Consider the following 6,000-nt stretch of genomic DNA (forward strand, 5'->3'; position numbering starts at 1 on the left):
TATGAACACAAAAATTGCAATTTATTCCCATGTACAAATTACTGTGAATGCTGTTTGTTTCTTGACGCAATTTCCCTTAGGGAAATTTCAAAAGAGAAACATCTCATTTTGATCTTGGGTCTGACACATTCTGCAGTCTCCTGCTTTGTCCTTTTCTGCCCTCACATCCTAATTCAGTAGTTGGTATTCTGCGCAGCACGGCTCAGACTTGGTGTAATACAGAAATGTCATTCGGCTTCATGCCTCTTTCTCAAACATTACCATACAAATAAAGGCAGGAGAACAAAGGATACAAAAATTTATGTTCAGCATAAATATAAATTATAGCTTGAGCGAGCTTCATGCATCACAACCCCAGCGATAATAATAATAAAAGTAATAAAAATCTGTCATTACTAAGATGCAAGATATGGATTGGACTAAATTGACCTAATAAATAATTCTCTTTCATTGGTAAGCACATCCAGTAAGGGAATTAAATATACATTACTGGACTGCTGCACGTAGCATGTTTTTTTTTTTTTCAGGCTCTGTTTATCTTGCAGGTTCAAGAGTTCACCTCAGGAATGGCTTCGAACAAAGTGCTTGTTGGGTTGTCTAACAATGTCTCCCCCACTCCCCTCCCCCCCCGCCTTGCTGATGGAGTTGATGATGGTCATATATAGACAAAGAAGAGCGTTGAGTGAAAATACGCAGTCCTCTCATTCATTTTAATGAGGCCACTCATTTTGGTGCAGTGAGGGTGCCAATGCAGACTGAGGCAAAAAGAAGCAAGAGTCACAATCTGAAATTTTCTGTCAAAGTACTGCACTGTCAATAAAGCATTACGGCTGCAAAGATTGGTCGATTAATTAATTAATTATCTGATCAACAGAGATGAATTCGACAACTATTTTAATCATCAATTAGTTGTTTTGAGTCATTTTGTAATGAGAAATTGCAAAAGTTTTCTGATTCCAGCTTCATAAATGTGAATACCATTTGTTTACTTTACTTTCATAGTAATAAACTGAATAACTTTTCTTTCTTTTTTTTTGGCAGAACCAAGCAAAATACCATTAATGCTTTTGACAAAGAACTGTCTGTCTGTTTATTCTAATGTGTACAATTCAACACATCTCATCCCTCTCTCACCTTATGTGACCTTATTCTTATTTGTTATGTGCAATTATGTCTCATTTACAATGTAATTTATAATCATATTAAAACATAATAAGACCTTAACACAGAGGTGAAAATTAATCAATACCAATACCTATTTTAATTCATTTACATCCCTCTGTACTATTGTTACACAAATAATATTGATGAAAAAAGAAATGTGCAGCTTTGAACGTGGCTACACACAGACCGAGATAATAGCTCTGAGCACTGTGGAATCGCCTTTTGTTCTTTATACTTGGTAGTTTGGGGGATTTTCTTACTGGGGACTACCCATGCATAGATTAAGCTAAAATACCGCGTACCGTACACAACTGTTAAAAAGAGTGTGGACTCTTTTTCCATTGATGTTTGAGATCAGTATTTCATGAGGATTATTTTTGACCAAAATACTAAATTCCATCGTCTCCAAAAGAAGTCGGCACAATAGACGCAGAATTTGCAGCTGCTGAGACTTAAAAGAGCTGTAAAATGTTGGGATTCAACACAAAAACGTTTGATCCACACTATCTCCCTCCCGTCATTCGGAGCATGGCTTAACCAAGCCGAATGAAAAGCAACACTATCTCATTGTTTCAAAAGCAGATTATCTGTGACTTCAAAACCCCCACTTTAGGCAATGCAACACATTGCCGTGCTGTATCCGAGCCACTACTCGGTTTCACACCATGAAAGATTCTGAAAGAAGAGGAGTGTTAATCTCTTTCCCGATGCAAACCCACGGGAGGAAGGTGGAATCCGCCTGTTTTGTTTTAGTGAATGATGTGCAGTAACGCATACTCTCTCTCTCTCTCTATCTGGCTTCATTCTTGTATACATTAAACAGTGTCTGTAGGTGAGTAACATGTGTACAAGCACGAGGGCATCTAAGTGGAAGAGAATCTGCCTTGTCATTTAGTCCGTGTCAAAGGAGCAGTGGATTCAGCGTATTGCCACCAGAATGTGAACGTATGTGGGTGTGAATATGTGTGCTGTCGTGTGTGACAAACAAGATGCCCACTGGTATCTTGGATATGCTTGGTCCCTTTGTCACCTGTCAGACCTCTTTGGTACTTCCTTCCTATTTATTTGTTCTCATGTAAAGTTTCTCTCCTGTTGTTTGCACTGCTCTCATTTCCTCCGTCCTCTTAGGTAAAATTGAGGATTTGCTGTGCTCATTGCAAAAAATAGCCCTCTCTTCTATCGTCCGCCATTTTGTTCCATTTGACAAAAGACTTCTCTGCCGAATTGAAAGAAACTATGATAACACTGATACCACTGGGGGTGTGGCGAGTCATTTCCCCATGTCGTTAAGAAATCGTCCTCATTCAAATGGCATATGCAAATTTGTGACAATTTAAAGAAGAAAAAAAAAAAAACAGCATACATTGTAATTAACATAATATCAATCCCTCACTGATAATACTTTGTCTCTCCCTGGCATGAAGTACAATGAAAAAAAAACTATTTGACAGCTATTCTAGACTTTAATGTTACTGCACCAACCTTAAATTCATTTTTACAACACAGTTGTTATCTTATTAAATGTTTCTTATTGTTTAATTTGTTTGTTTAGAGTATATGCCGCACACATGGGGAGAGCAGAAGTTACTCCTTGTGATATTTTCCTTGGACAATTTTTTCGAATCACAATCAGTCTCAAACTATGATATGCTGCAAATTTGACTATATGTCTCCTAATGTCCACAGATTAAAGTTCCCATAGCTATACGTTTTGGGCTCAACGTTTTATACAATATAATTAACCTAGGTTTGCAATATCTCTCAATCTGTTCTTTGATTTGGTCTTTTACCTTGAGTGTACTGATTTCAAAACTAACAGCATCTACATCGTTTCAATGACAAAATGTCAAATGCCCTGAATTCCACTATCTGATAAAATACTGCAGCGTTCTGCTGCATCACTCTGTCTCACTTCTTCAGGGCCACAGCCTCCTCCCTGCCTCAGCAGCAGATATATCTTTATTCAAAACTGGCCCTGTCCGGGGGCAGGACATCAATCCGCTTTGTGTTTGCAGCCTCTCCCTGTGCCTTCCCGCTCTGCTTCTTGCCTCTCTGGGTGGGGCCTGGTTATTGAATTGTCTATGGCTTTGTTTTGGCTGGCAATCTCTCCTCTTTCCCCCCCCTCTCTCTCTGCTCTAAAATCATGGCCCATTTATTCTAACCCAATTATTATTGAAGCTTGACTGAGCAGAGTGATAGATGGCACTTTCTTAGAGCACAGCGTTTGCGCACACACCATACTGCTCTGACTTGTTAAGCATAGAGGAAAAGATTCGGTGCACACACACCACATACACAGCACAGAAATGATCTAATTTATGAGGGATGACAATTCCATTAATTAACTTTGGTCGTATGAGGCAATATAAAAAGATGTGAACATGAACGGTGTGACTAATTGGTGAGTGAGTGTGACGGAGGGTTCGTGTTTCATTGTGTGTGCTTTGTTTCGAAATGGCTCATAAGTCACAACACAAAAGGGACCAAAGACAAGGTGCAACTGGAGAGAATTTATGTGCAAAAGTTACAGGGGCACAAATCAGCACATTCCTGTCAACAACCTGACATATTTATAGGGGAAAGCGTCCTATATCTCCAGCCTAAACTCTGACAGGTACCTTTAATCAGCAGATTTCTCTGAACCGCTTATGGACACACCGCACATGTTTACGAGATTGCTTGGCTGGACTAATCCCACTGGATGATCCTGTCTGCTTGTTAGACTCAAACAGACTTGAATCACACTACAATGACCTTCTCTTCACCAGTCACACTAACAAGCTCACTGTTACAATGTCTCGCCTAATGAGGACGTCAGATACTTGCATGTTTGCAACTGTCGCGCTATGTGGTTTCTGTACTGTCACTCCTACAGTGGATCAACGTGAAATGGTTTGAGGAGAGCAAAGTCTTGTAGATCGTACTTTGCGATGTAAAGTACGAGGCTGGTGTGTCATTATTTATCACTAAATCCAACAGAAAGACCAAAATCAACATTGAATTTACTCTACTAACAATTTTTGTAGCTTATGTCTGCACCCATTGTTGTCTAAAAACACATCAAATTCTTAAAATGTCACATTTTGAAGATGTTCTGTTCAATTAATTTAAAAGCAAATTTGCAACTGTATTTTAAACTGTTGTCAATATGGTGGAAAACTCGAGTAGGATGTTTAACTTGAGACCATTTTCTAAACTTCTGTGTATCAAACTCAACCTTTAATATGGCTGAAAAGGCCTAAAAGTGCTAATGGTAATATTTTAAATTGCTAGTGAGACAGTTTTGTGACTAGTCAAGCCTAATATGAACTACATTTTCAGCTTTCAGTCAGCCATGGTCAGAGAAACACATCATTTTGGGGGGGATAAAAAGAGAAATAATACAAATGACAATTGATCCTAATAAAAAAATGTAAATTCATAAGCAAAAGTGTGGGTTTTCAATGAGTTATACAGCATTTACAAATTGCTTTGTATTGCCTGCCAGATACTACTTATATACTACATTTATTGTTTTTTATTGAAACTAAAAGCGACAATCGACTGATAATTATGTGTGAAATGAGAAAACATCAGAATTTGACTACATGTAAATCCAGTTTGATTCTCATTCATAATTGTACGCAGGGTTAACAGGCTGGTTAGGCGAATGACTGGATGGACTACATGTAAGATAATGGCAAGGAGTGGTGGTGATGGTGCAGACGGAGGTAAATGTCCAGTTGAGTAGCTATACAGATATACATGATGTTGCTGGAAGTATAGTGGAATAAATGCAACATAATTATTGTTGTTGGGTGGAAAAGCAATATGTTGCTCTTTGCATTAGACTGAATGGCCAATAAAATGAAGAAAATAGCTTTTCAACCGGACTTTGCTCAACTTCTAATAAGGTCTGATGTATTAGACCGTGGTGTGTTAACTATACGCCTAATATTATCCTCTCCAAGGGCAGAGAGGGGTGATAGGAAGTTAGGGTGTAATGAACATATGGCCATCATAGCTTGTGAGCTAACCGCCCCCCTCGCTCGCTCCAGTGACGCTTACTCTCCTGGACTGGAGGAGAAGCGCTGCCTGCATGTCAATGAGCCCAATTCCCTGTTAACCAACTGAGCGTGCGGGGTCTCTTGTCTCACACACACTGGCTGCCATCTGCACCCTGAATGGGCTGCTCTGAGGATGCGTGTCTCTCTCTCTCTCTGTGTGTGTGTGTGTGTGTGTGTGTGTGTGTGTGTGTGTGTGTGTGTGTGTGTGTGTGTGTGTGTGTGTGTGTGTGTGAGGGGGGGGGGTGAGAACGAGAGAGCTCTTCAGAGCATGGGCTGCAGTTAACCCCGTGCACATGCCTGTCTTACAGCCTCCTGCTTTGAGGAGCAGAGAGATCATTGAGAAAAAGGTCTATTTTTAGATATGAAATGGGGAGGAGATAAGCATGAGGGATGTGCATGTCAAGGCGTGTGTACATATATATATATGTGTGTGTGTGTGTGTGTGTGTGTGTGTGTGTGTGTGTGTGTGTGTGTGTGTGTGTGTGTGTGTGTGTGTAAGGGTGTTTGATTCTATGGGTGAGAATGATGCGTAGTGAAAGTCTTTTCCAAGACAACATTGAAAAAGAGGCACAAGCTAGATTTCACACACGATCACGTAAGCCACACACGAGTCCTGAAGAAAAACACACACATACACGCACACGCACAAATCTGGATATCGTCCTATTGTGCCTGCAGCTAGGCCTGACAGTGGTGTTGGACGTAAATCACTCTCTCTCACACACACACGCGCACGCGCACGCACACACACACACACACACACACACACACACACACACACACACACACA

The sequence above is a fragment of the Brachyistius frenatus genome, unplaced genomic scaffold, assembly GCF_029030835.1.
Source record: "Brachyistius frenatus isolate BFR_SWC_R1_liver_20210118 unplaced genomic scaffold, ASM2903083v1 Contig_67, whole genome shotgun sequence".
In the NCBI taxonomy this organism is placed as follows: domain Eukaryota; kingdom Metazoa; phylum Chordata; class Actinopteri; family Embiotocidae; genus Brachyistius; species Brachyistius frenatus.